We start from the raw sequence: 14150 nt of genomic DNA on the forward strand, positions 1-14150 counted from the left end.
GGCGCAGCCTTTCACAGCTGGAAAATCATTTTTTAAAGACCTCCAGGAGGCACCAGTTGGTCCTGGCAGCTGACATTTGATCTGGGGAGTGTGGAGCAGCTGATGCCAAAGTAAGACTCTCCAAACCACTCCAACTGCAGGCCGGCTAAGGAACTGCTTGTTTGTTCACTTTCCTGTCCACACCTTGGAAAAAAGGCCTGGGGGAGAGCTCCTTGCTAAATTTTCTGTATGCAGAGTGAGTCACCTGGACTTCTGCAGCCCCCACTCATTTTTCACTAGGTTCTCGGAGGGATTGATGGTAGTGCTATTTATAAAACAGATTCCTGTAGGAAAGAAGGTGTCAATTTCACATTCTAGATACTCAGGGAAATTGGAAAATTCTTTGCAAAGGGTCCCGTTTGGACAGTGTTGATGTGCTATTTATCTAGGCCCACAAGAGTGACACACAGTCACTTAAAAGTGACAGTTACTTTTCAAAAAATACTAATTGAATACAGTTTGGAGTCTGTACAATTTGGTCTAAGTTTAAATGACTACAATGAAAAGTGGTGAGTGTTATGTTTAGAGTGACCATAGGGTTTGTTATCCAAACTATGACCATTTTGAGAGTGAAAAGATTAATAATTAACCCCCCAAACTGGCATAAACTGGCAGTATGCTAGGTAAACTGGGATTTCCAAGCCTCCCTATTGTTTTTCCATCATCCTCGCAATATTCTTCTCTGAGAAAAGAGTGTAAAAGCTAGAGAGGTCAAATCTTCTTTGTAAAAGTCAGGGTATTAGTCTGATCTCCTCATTCTTAAAAAGGAGAAGCACTTGTAAGTCTTTAGCCACATCTCTAATCACCACAAAGCAAAATGAGGATAAACATAAAAATCACATTGCTGGGTTTTGGAAAGAGCACTGGACTAGGAGTCAGGGTATGTGTTTTAAGTCCTGGTTTAGCTACTACTACTACCATTACTACTACTACTATTGATGTTACTATTTCTACTAAGAGTTAGCATTTATCGAACATTTGCTGTGCAGCAGGTATTGTGTTAATTAAGAACCTGGGCAGAATCTGTGTAGAGCCCAATAATAGTCTTGTTGAGGCTGAGCAGGAGTTTACTATATGCCAGCACTAAACAAAGCAACTTACAGACACAATAATCAATGAGGCATTATCACCCCCATTTTACAGAGGAGGAAACTGAGGCTGTCAAAGTTAAGGAGGTCTGACACCAAGTTCATGCTCTTACCCACTACAGCGCACTGCAGTAAGAAGCTTGCCAGGAGCTGACAGAAAGATACCTCCTCTTCCTGCTCCCCAGTGGCATTCTCTCAGTTTTCATTTTAGCTCTTAAATGTATATATATATATGTATATATAATTTTATTTTGTGGTTTCACAGGTTCTCAAAAATGTAGGAGGCATGGCCAATGACAGATAGTAGTACAAGGTGATGCAGGGCAAAGTAATTGGGATGAGGATTGACCACAATTCCATATAAACTGGAATCATCAAAATATAAGAATTTGAGGGCCAAAGAAACCACAAATGCAGAGGAGCTTCTGGCAATGGTAGACCTCAGCGGACATCTGTTGAGTGGTTTGCCCCTCTGATGCCCAAAACCCACGTCAACATCCCTGTGCAGCTTCTGCTTGAGCATTTCCAGGAACAGGTTGCTCGCTGCTCACTAAGGGAGGCCATTTCCTTTTACAGCAGAATGGCTACTATAAAATATTTTCTTATGTTGAACCAAAATTCCAACTCCCTGTCATTGCCACTTTTTGCTCTTGGTTTGTTTGGCTCTTTAAGCCCCTACATGATGTTTTCTGCTGTACATAATAGAGAAGCTCCTCTATTTACCAAGTAAGGACCATCTGTCCTTAAGTCCATTGGTTTCTAAGTCCACAGTAATTAAGAAGGGCTGATGCGTGCCGTCCCTGGAGACATCTTCCCAAAATAGAAGTATAAGGTGCTGCTTCAAACTTTGCAACCAGGCAGACTCTTTCCTTTGATGCTATAGTTTTGTGGGGCTTCCTTTCCCATTTATAATCTAGCTTTAATTACACTGATCATCTGTTGAGTCACAGAAGCCTCCTTTCCTGTTGACCTCTGTCAGGGTCATGGAAACCCGTTAGCAGAAGTACCGTAGCTTTATTTAATGAGTAATATGTCTGGGCTCCTTGCAAATCAATTGATGCTGTAGAGATTCAAGTGCCCTCCAACCTAGGAACTCTCTGTGGCCTGTGACAAACCTTCAATGCCCATGTGTGTTCATCAAACTGAGATTCCAAGTTCTCAAACTAAATCTTTGGCTCCTACATCACAGCCTGTGGAACCCATCTTCTTTTTCTTTTGAAAACTAGAATTATATTTGCTCATCTCCAATTTTCCTAGGACAGAGTAGTTTCCTTAAAAATACTCAATATTAGGTAATATTCTCCTTTCCCTTCTCTTACCGAGACTTCAACGAACACCTGAGGGTAAAGCTTTTCTTGATCTTCCAAAAAATGAAAAAGAAGCAGAGAGGAATGAGATCCAGCATAAAAGAAACCACAGGTAATGACTTAAAAATCAGTGACTCCCTGGAGTAACATATTTCTGACTCTGCTAGATCTCCATTGTGTAAGCTATATACTTGTATATAAATGTTCTGGATTATCTCTGGATTGGGTCCTGTACATGATCTATTTTCCTATGACCTTATGAGGTACAAAAGCATAGGAATGACTGTTCTCATTTTATGGATGGGAAAAACTGGACCAAGGGACTCTTGCCCCACAACTCACAAGCTTGTGTATCAGGGCTCACACGTGGCTTGTTCATCTAGTGATTTGATAAACAGGTTGAGACAAATGACCAGTGGACATAGAATTCAGATTTTCATAGATTACTCTCCAAGTATTCTTCTTATGTGTTTGCAAGAATACACGCTTCCTGGTGCCTCAGCATTCCCAGCTCTCAGCTGGTGAGCGGATTCAATGGTGACTTCTCAGGCCTGGTCACTCTCTGGGAAAAACACGGGCAGCGTGGGCAACCTAGGCTGTACTTTGGATGACATGGCATTCCACGTGCAATCGTGGAATGTGTTACTTCAGCTGGATGGTCTCCTTTGTCTGGAAGATGTACTGTGGTGCACTGGCAATCTACTTTCGGGATTTGAATGCTTATGTCTACATAGGTGTTTTTCAGTTTGGTCCTTTGAATCTTAATTTAGATTCTTATCATAGGAACACCATGCAAGTGTCTGGGAGGGGTAATCTTACATAGCAATGGTGAGGAAATTTCTGTCATCCTTTGTCAAATGTATGTGTGCGTGTGTGTGCCTTGTGTATACACATATGAACACTTACATATATACACTTGAAAGATAATTTTTGAGCACTTACTATGTGTCAGACCCAGTGCTGACTGCTGTCAATTCAAATTAATATAAAAATACTTTAAAACTCACAATGCGGCAGGAGAAGTAGACAAATAAACAAGTACTATACAAAAAAATAGGAACAGCCTCTCTGAGAGGCAGGTATGCATAAGAGAGGGTGCCGGGGAAGGCTTTGTCTGAGCTGTGTCTTTTAATAAACTGGTGACGAAGAAGAGAGGGTAGTCTAGCCAGAGAAGAATCCATACAAAGATGTAAAAGGGTATGACATTTCAGGGAACCGTGGGGAGTTTCATGTAGTGTAGCATAACACCCAGCGATAAGTGAAGGGAGATAAAGCTGGTGAGAGCAGGAACAAATGTGGAAGTGTCCTGAACATCGTGTCAGAATCTGAACTTTATTCTGTAGCTATATTAGAGGCTGCCTCAAATTGGCCGTGATTTGTGGTCGCAAAAGGCTGTGTAAGTGATACCCTATTGAGTTACTCAGGAAAGGTGTATAAAGAAAGTATTACATATATTACTAAAGCTACGCTGTGTACTTCAGCGTTTCTCAGCCTCGGCACTATTCACATTTTGGGCCAGGCAATTCTTTGTCATGTGCACCGAACAGTGTTTAGCCACGTCCTTGGCGTCTGCCTTCTACATGCTAGTAGCACCCGCCCCGCCAGATGTGACAACCAAAAATGCCTCTACATGTTGCCAAATGTCTCCTAGAGGACAAAACTGCTCCAAACTGAGAAGCACTAGTGTACCCATTGTGGCAGGTACTATACCAGGAAATTCTTCCAGAGACAAAGTAAAAATATAGAGTTGGAGAGAAGGACAGAAAAGAAAAAAAAAAGATTTCTAGCATAATCTGCAACAGCTGGGTCAGTCTACTTTCCCAGATCACTTTGAAGAACTCAAACACTGTTTTCTGTCGAGTAGCCTACACCTCCCAGGTAGACTCAGGCTTTTGACTTTATAATTAGGCCACCTTATTCCTGGCTGTCAGTCTGAGGCCCCATGAGACCAGGGTATCTACTCTGAAGAGCTTCCTTTAGACAACTGCATTAGGTAAGTAAGATCTGGTATGATGTGGCACCCAGCTGAGGAAAATTGGTTGTCATAGGTGATTTTACAGAGATAATGACAAGACCAAATACTTTTGCAGAAAAATAACTCTAGTGATGTGTGGCATACGTACCGGAAGAGAAGAGATGAAGGGTGAGGACGAGAGAGCCCAGTAAGGAGGCTACTCCTACACTCCCGATAAAAAGTGATGGCGGCTTGACTGGGGTAGTGACAGTACTAATGGTTAGATGTAAAGTGAAGTAAGTAATCAGGGTCACTCCATGTTTCTGGCCTTGGACACTGGGGGCACTCATGTTATTGACCATCAGGAACAGAAAGAGATCAGATTCAGTTTGATCCCTTTTGTTTTATTGATCTGTGATAAAATGATTTTCCAAACCATTTTAAGAGTAGCCACTACAGTTAAAAGTCATTTATAAATTCAAAGCCATTATAACCACTATTAATTATTGCTGACTTCAGAGTACCGCCTATTATTTCCTTTGGGGAAAAGGAATGAAAATATTTGTGTCTTGCCCTACAGAACTTCTGATTAAATTGAGGGGAAAAGACACATCTATAAAAAAATCAAATTATAATACAAAGCAAGACTATCAAAGATGTCAAGTGTGTTTCTGGCAATGAGCTCTGTGAGCTCAAAAAAGGGCAAGAGCAGAAACACACATCTAGAGCCTAGTCAGATGGAGGTGGACCTTTAAGGATACATACGAAGGTCTGACAATTAAGTTTGTGAATTTGTTGCAACTATGTTTCTAACCTTTTTTTGATATCAGAGGGATTATTCATTATGAATTTGTACCAACTGGACAGTTAACCAAGTTTACTATTTGGAAGTGCTGAAAAGGCTGCATGAAAAAGACAACTTTTCGCCAACAATTCATGGTTCTTGCATCATGACAATGCACCAGCTCACACAGCACTGTCTGTGAGGCAGTTTTTAGCCAGTAAACAAATAACTGTATTGGAACACCCTCCCTACTCACCTGACCTGGCCCCGAATGACTTCTTTCTTTACCTGAAGATAAAGGAAATATTGAAAGGAAGACATTTTGATGACATTCAGGACATCAAGGGTGATACGATGACAGCTCTGATGGCCATTCCAGAAAAAGAGTCCCAAAATTGCTTTGAAGGCTGGACGAGGCGCTGGCGCTGGTACATAGCTTCCCAAAGGGAGTACTTTGAAGGTGACCATAGTGATATTCAGCAATGAGCTATGTAGCACTTTTTCTAGGATGAGTTCGTGAACTTAATTGTCTGACCTCGCACAAGTTGGCATTAAAAGAGTGCGTGGTTTGCATTCTATCTTTTCAATAATATCAAGACTTAATTTACACTTTTCTCTCTCACACGTTTTCAGAATTTTTTAGAGGTTACATGATAAGTGCTGGTGTCATTACTCTGACAGCTAATGGAATGTGTCGTTGTATATTACTGAGTTTAAAATTTTTCTCTGTTTTAACTTCTAACATGGTATACAATCAATCTATATATAACCCACACAAACAAAAGCTCTTTGGAGCATCAAAATTTTTAAAAATGCAAATGGGTCTCGGGACCAAAAAGTTTGAGAACCGCTGCCCTGGATAGTCTACTAAAAGTCATGTGTGCCTCTGACTGACCTAAGCTGCAACATGTCATCTTAGTAACCCACAATGCCTTGCTCTAGGCCTTTTCATACTGTTGGCTCATAAATCTGCTCTGTCACTGGTAATTCAGCTTCACGGTAGATCTGAAGTCACTGTTCTGTCTCTTCCTTTTACTGTTTGTTGCTGATGGAAAATGACTCTGCTCCATGTTTCCTCAATTTTATGTCTCCGTAATGTGAGCTGGTCTCACAGGCTTGAAGACCTCAGTCAGAAACAAAGCCTGTATTTTCAAAAATTCTACATATGTATTTATATTTTTAAAGTATCTAAATTAAATTAGATCCTTTATCTAATCATAGGATCTAATTATTCCAAACAAGACAAAAACTTTAGAACAATGCAACTTTCCTCAAAACTACCCACTTTCCACCTCAACTAATGCTCCTGTTACCGTCTAGAATCTTAGTTCCCACTTGTTTTAAGGACCAAAAGTAGTAGTACAGTTATATTACTGCACTACAGATTGGCATTTGCAGAGAGAATCTGATGCTCGTTTCCAGAGTGCTTGTCTGTCTGAAAGTATTATTTCACCCTTACTCTCGAATAATAATCTGGTTGGGTACAGCAAATAGTACATACCTGGTTGCACCCCTGGGTAATGGGCAAAGTGATTTTCGTCCCTGTTCACAAGCCAGCAAACAGGTTTTGGCTTCCTGCTTCATGTGGGGAGCCCTGTCCCAGCCTCCTGCCACATGCAGGGGGTGTTGGGTCCCACCCAGTTCCCAACTGGTGTTAAGACCTTAGCCCTGGTGGCCTATCCACTCTTAGCTCCCTGTGGGCTGTGCATCTTTTAGTTCTTGACAACCACTGGGTTTTCCTTTCTATTTCTAATTCGCCAACATTTTCCTTTTTTGTTTTCGATTATGGTTATATATATTTTTATATTAAACATACATTTACTACTTAATATGTTTGCATAATTTTTATGCATTTGGAGAATAGTGATGTGTCTGCATGTGCTTCATCCACCATCTTGACCTAGAGGTCTGAGCCCATATTCTCATAATGGAGCTGAGGGATACATGTGCCAAGGTCCAGAAAAACTAAATCTTTTTGACATACCAAAGCAGGTGTAAAATGCAAAGCGCCAATTCAGATTTTGTTAAAGATCCTAAATTAGAGCTAAGTGATGCTATATTTGGATTGCTTACTGCAAATTAAACAGAACTATTTCATTCAAGTTTATGGTCATGTAGGTTAATGAAAAATTTCTCTTCAGAAATGCAGACCCCAAGACTCTATGTAATTTAAATAGATTCTAGATTCATGCAGAGTGAGAATGGCAGTTTCAATATTTAATTCTTATTTCATAAACTTTGAAGGCTAAAAACACACCCTCCCCAAGTTGTGAATACTCCTTCTGTTGGAAACAACTCGCTCAAGGACACTTGGAGTTGCTAGGTAACTTGCTGCCTGTAAAAGGCTTCTGATAAAATGTACTTAAATCAGACTTCCTGGAGCAGATGGGCAAACTGAAGTGGAAAATAAATTCAAATGACCTGATACTGGCTTTTCCTACTAAGACTACAATCTCCTTGCAGCTAAACCTCACACAGATGTTTTTACTTGGGCAGAGTTAAGGTGGTCTTGCTATGGAAAGCATCATATTTCATTCCCTGGAACATGAAGCCATCTGAGCTTCATGAGCTGAATTCTTTGCAGACACTGGGGAAGATCCCTGAAGAATGCACATTACGTGGAAAAGGGTCTTTGAATAGGTCTGTTTTCCTCACCTCTTCACTAGGTATACTTCTTTACTATAATATTAAAGGACCTAGTTGGGGTGATCTTCTCTTTAGTTATTCTAGATCTTAAGAAAATTAAATGGTCAAAGTGCGGCTGAGCTGCTGGGTAGTGGATGAGCTAAATTAGAATCCCCTAGTCTGAAATGGTTAGAAATCAGAAGAAACTATGAATTTATGCAGGGAAAATGTATATACTACAATGTAGCTATGAGTGTCACTCAAGAATTGAATTGTCACTACTTGAGGTTACATAGGTCAAGAATGAAATTTCTCAATATTTTTATATATTAGAGTTATTTGGGGGCAAACAATGGAAACAGTGAGGGTTATACGTAATCCTCTATGAGGAATACTTCGGAAATCTTTTTCTGAAAAAGAAACTTCAGTCACCATATAAGCCATAAGAGTCGCATCATTACTCAATTCTCTATAACCTTTTTTTTTAGTTAAAGTCTATTGGGGTGACAGTTGTTAGTAACGTTACATAGATTTCAGGTGTACAATTCTGTAATACATCATCTATATCTCACATTGTGCGTTCACCACCAAATGTCAGTTCGCTTTCCATCACCATGTATTAGACCCCATTTACCCTCTTCTAGAGCCCCCCTCCCCTCTTTCCCTCTTCGAACCCCTAAACTATTGTCTGTGTCTATGAGTTTTTGTTCCTTCATTTGTTTGTCTTCTTGTTTTGTTGTTTTCAGTTTTATATACCACATATCAGTGAAATTACATGGTTCTCTACTTTTTCTGTCTGACTTATTTTGCTTAGCATTACAAGCTCAAGATCCATCCATGTTGTCACAAATGGTACTTTTTCATCTTTTCTTACTGCTGAATAGTATTCCATTGTGTATATATACCACAGCTTCTTTATTCATTCATCTATTGAAGGACATTTTGGTTGTTTCCATGTCTTGGCTGCCCTAACTAAAGCTGCAATGAACATTGGAGCACACATATCTTTATGGATAAATGTTTTCAGATTTTTTGGGTGGAGACCCAGGAGAGGGATTGTTGGGTCATATGGTAATTCTATTCTTAATTTTTTGAGGAACCTCCACACTGCCGTCCTTAGCAGCTGCACTAATCTGCATTCCCATCAGCAGTGTATGAGGGTTCCTTTTTCTCCACAGCCTCTCCAACACTTGTTATTATTTGTCTGGTTGATGATAGCCATTCTAACTGGGGTGAGGTGATATCTCATTGTGTTTGTCATTTGCATTTCTCTTATAATTAGTCTTATAGTTTTCAGCATGTAGGTCTTTCACATCCATGGTTAAGCTTATTCCTAGGTATTTATTATTTTTGTTGCATTTGCAAAAGGAATTGTTGCTGTTTTTATTATTATTATTTCTTTTTATGAGATTTCATTGTTAGTATGTAGGAATGCAATGGACTTTTGTACGTTGATTTTGTAGCCAGCAACTTGACTGTATTCGTTTATTGTTTCTAATAGCTTTTTGGTGGAGTCTGTAGGGTTTTCTATATATAGCATCATGTCATCTGCAAAGAGTGACAATTTAACTTCTTCATTCCCAATTTGGATGGCTTTTATTTCTTTCTGTTGCCTGGTTGCTCTGGCAAGCACTTCCAACACTATGTTGAAAAGCAGAGGTGACAGGGGACAGCCCTATCATGTTGCTGAACGTAGAGCAAAGGGCTTCAGTTTTTCACCGTTAATTATATTAGCTGAGGGTTTGTCATATGTGGCCTTTATTATGTTAAGGTATTTTCCTTCTATACATATTTTATTAAGTGTTTTAATCATAAATGGTTGTTGTATCTTGTCAAACGCTTTTTCTGCAAAATTGATATAATCATATGATTTTTGTCCTTTATTTTATGTGATGTATCACATTGATGGATTTGCATATGTTGAACCATTCATGTGCCCCCAGGATGAACCCCACTTGGTTGTGAGAATAATCTTTTTAATGCATTGTTGCATTCAATTTGCTAGAATTTTGTTTAGGATTTTTGCATTTGTGTTCATCAGAGATATTGGTCTGTAGTTTTCTTTATTTGTGTTATCCTTTCCAGGTTTTGGCATGAGGGTAATGTAGGCCTCATAAAATGTGTTAAGGTGTACTGTCTCTTCTTTAATTTTTGGAAGAGTTTGAGTAGGACAGGTATTACATCCTCTTTGAAGGTTTGGTAGAATTCACTAGTGAAGCCATCTGGTCCCAGTTTTTTGCTTTTGGGAAGGTTTCGGATGACTGATTCAATTTCCTTACTGGTGATCAGTCTTTTTTGATTTTCCAGTTCTTCATGATTCAGCCTAGGAAGCCTATATGTTTCTAAGAACTTGTCCATTTCTTCTAGGTTATTGAATTTGGTGGCATATAGTCCTTCATAGTATTCTTGGATGATCCTTTGTATTTCTGTGGCATCTGTGATAACTTCCCTTCTTTCATTTCTGATTTTGTTTATTAATGTCTTTTCTCTTTTTATCTTAGTGAATCTAGCCAAGGGTTTGTCAATTTTATTAATCTTGTCAAAGAACCAGCTCTTTGTCACATTAATTTTTTTCTGTTGTCTTTTTGTTCTCTATTTCATTTAGTTCTGCTCTGATTTTTATTATTCCACTCCCTCCTGGCTTCTGCTGACCTTGAGTTTCATTTGTTCTTCTTCTTCTAGTTCTTTAAGGTGTAATGTGAGGTTGTTTATCTGGGATTTTTCTTGTTTCTTGAGATAGGCCTGTAATTATACAAATTTCCCTCTTAAAACTGCTTTAGCTGCATCCCAAAAATTTTGGTAGGATGTATTTTCATTCTCATTTGTTTCATTTGATCTCTCCTCTTATTTTTTCTTTGACCCGGTCATTCCTTAAAAGTACATTGTTTAATCTCCACGTATTTGTGGTTTTTCCTGCTTTCTTTTTGCAATTGATATCCAATTTCAAAGCCTTGTGATCAGAGAATATGCTTGGTATGATTTGAATCTTCTTAAATTTGCTGAGGCTAGTTTTATGTCTCATTATATGGTCTATCCTTGAGAATATTCCATGTACACTAGAAAAAAATGCATAGTCTGATGTTCTAGGATGAAATGCTCTATAAATGTCACTTATGTCCATTTCATCTAATGTGTCATTTAGGGCTGTTATTTCTTTATTTATTTTCTGTTTGGATGATCTATCCATAACTGTCAGTGACGTATTTAAATCCCCTACTATAACTGTGTTTTGGTCAACTTCTCCCTTTAGTTTTGTTAGTAGTTGCTTGGTATGTTTTGGTGCTCCCTGATTAGGGGCCTAAATATTGATGACTGTTATGTCTTCTTGTTGTATAGTCCCCTTTACCATTATGAAGTACCCATCTTTGTCTCTTGTTACCTTTTTCATCCTGAAGTCTGTTTCATCTGACACCAGTATGGCTACACCTGATTTCCTCTGGATACTATTTGCTTAGAGTGTCAATTTCTACCCTTTCACTTTGAGTTTGTTTGTCCTCATAGCTGAGATGTGTCTCTTGGAGGCAGCATATGGTTGGGTTTAGCTTTTTGATCCAATCTGCTACTCTGTGCCTTTTTATTGGTGAGTTCAGTCTATTTACATTTAGGCTGATTATTAATATGTGAGGATTTCCTATCATTCCATCTTTAGTTTTCTGGTAAGACTGTGTCTCCGTTGTTTTTTTTGCTTTTGTGTTGTCTATTATTTCTGTGTGGTGGTAGTCTATGATTTTTCCCTGTGTTTCTTCTTTTTTTACGTTATATATTTCAGTTCTGGATTTTTTTGAGTGGTTATTATTAAATTTATGTAAAAGGCAGTTTCATATATTGAGTGTTCCTTTTTCTTCAGCATGCTTACTTTCTCCATTTCCATTTTCCAGTTCAGACCTTTACTCTTCCTCCTCTTACGTTCTGGTTGCCACAAATTCTCCCTATTTATGCTGGTCGAATAGCCTCCTTCAATATTTCTTATAGTGCAGGTCATGTGTTAGAAAATTCCCTCAGTTTCTGTATGTCTGGAAAGGTCTTTATTCCGCCTTCATATCTAAAGGATATCATTGCTGGATATATTATTCTTGGCTTATAATTTCTCTTTCAATAGTTTGAATATTTGATTCCACTCCCTCCTGGTTTGTAGAGTTTCTGCTGAAAATCTGATGATAATCTAATGGGCTTTCCTTGGTAGGTTACTGTCTTCTTTTCCCTGGCTGCCTTGAGGATTCTTTCTTTGTCGTTGATTTTAGACAGCTTCAATACAATGTGCCTTGGAGAAGGCCTGTTGGGATTGAGGTAACTAGGTGTTCTATTTGCTTCTTGGATTCAAGGATCCAGTTCTGTCCACAAGTTTGGGAAGTTCTCATCAACTGTCTGTTTGAATATACTCTCTGTTCCCTTCTCTCTTTCTTCTCCTTCTGGTATGCCCATTATTCTTATATTGCTATTTCTGATGGAGTGAGAAAGTTCTTGTAGAGTTCTTTCATTTCTTTTAAGTCTCAACTCTCTTTCTTCTTCCATCCATGTCATTTCCAGATTTCTACCTTCGATGTCACTGATTCTTTCCTCCATCTGGTCGATTCTAATACCTAAGCTGGCTATTTCATTCTTCATTTCTTTTATTGAGTTCTTAATCTACAGAAATTCTATTTGGTTCTTTTTTAAATTTCAATCTCTTCAGTAAAATGTTCATTTTGTTCTTTGATTATGTTTCTGAGTTCATTAAACTGCCTGTCTGTATTTTCTTGCATCTCGTTGAGTTTTTAAAGAACTGCAATCTTAAATTCTCTGTCATTTAAGTCACATATTTCCATGTCTTTAAGTTCATTTTCTGGAGACTTTTTATTTTCTTCCTGAACTGTCTTGTTACCTTGGTGATTCATGCCAATTAATGGTTTATTATTTCTCTTCCTAGACATCTACAGGAGTGGGTTCTGCAACAGGTTGATAGAAAGAGGTCTTTCTTTTGTTTTCCAGTAGGTGTTGGTTGAATGTTTTATTTTCTCTGACTGCAGCCTTTTATTCTCTCTCACACGTAGTGTTATATTTTCTCTGCACTATTCCAGCTTCTCACACAATGGGGGAATACCCTGGAAAGTGGGCTTCTCCTCTGTAAACAGTTCGCCTGGGCCATACAGTGCCACCTCTGTGTGGAGATGCGGAGAGCTTCTGAAGTTCCAAAGCTCTTCCTGCTCCAGATTTAGAGCCCGTATGTTTCAGCAGTTTTGTTTACTCCTGCAGGGATCCACCCAGATAGGTAGGGACAGGGACAGGGTGGGTTGTAAGAGGTGGCCCAGAGCAATGGTGGTAACCACCACCACAGCCAGTCCTGCTTCTCCAGCTCCCTTCCCTTTGCCGGAACTAGTTGGGCTGCGAGACTGTGTCTGCGAACCACAGTTCTCAGAACTGCAAATATTCTGTTCTTTTGATCTGACACTGCCACTGTTCCGCTTCTAGCACCAGGCAGGTGGGGGCAGAGCGAGCTCTGGGAGGGTGAGGAGGGGGCGGCTAGTCTCAGTGCCTAAGGCTTCTGTTCTCTGTGGCAGTGAGGGCTTAAACCACCGTTTTCAGCCTTCTTCCTTCAGTCCTTGCTCCGAGGTCTCTGCCGTGAGCATTGGGTTCAGTCGTGTTATATGCTGCCCCCTCAGCCCTGTGGGCCATAAACAGACCCCTAGCAGTCCAAGTTCTTCCCTCTCCTGCAGCTGCGGTAGTTCCGGGATGCAGCGAGCTCGGAGCACTGAGCTAGGTCTGTGTCCTGCGCCTATGCGGCTTCGTCTCCGCACTTCTCCCTTCCCTCCTCCCCTGCTCGCACATTTTGCCCACCTTTAGATCATTTCAGTAGTGAGCCTCCCAGTCTTGCCTGTCTGCTGTGCAGAGAGTACTTTGTGGAGTTATAGTTGTTCAATTTGTTGTAAATTCTAGGGGAGATTTCAAGAGGCTCACTTCACATGGCCATTTTTATGACATCATTTCTATAACCTTTTTGAGTTGCTAAATTTGCATCCAAAAAAATGATTCAAAAACAATCTGATAATTAACTTATCAGTTCTGGAACCAAGTCACTAAGGATACCCACATTCCTGGAAATGATGCCCCAGAGAAGTGCCATCACCTTTCTGATGGCTTGCATGGAAAGCACAAATGAAATAAGAAAAGCAAAGTGATTTTCAAACCCCAGCATGTGTGTCTCTTGTTACTCCACTGTGAGAATTTTCAACATGAGAATAAGAAAAGGGCCCTCCAGGGAGAGGAGACAGCAGTGGGAATGGCATGTTACAGAACAGCAGTTTTGAGAAATGGCTGGTGCTGAGTGGCTACTGCCTGGCAGGTAGTGTACTAGGTTTGTCATTTGCATTATTTAA

The sequence above is a fragment of the Rhinolophus sinicus genome, linkage group LG06 (genome assembly GCF_036562045.2).
Source record: "Rhinolophus sinicus isolate RSC01 linkage group LG06, ASM3656204v1, whole genome shotgun sequence".
Taxonomy (NCBI): domain Eukaryota; kingdom Metazoa; phylum Chordata; class Mammalia; order Chiroptera; family Rhinolophidae; genus Rhinolophus; species Rhinolophus sinicus.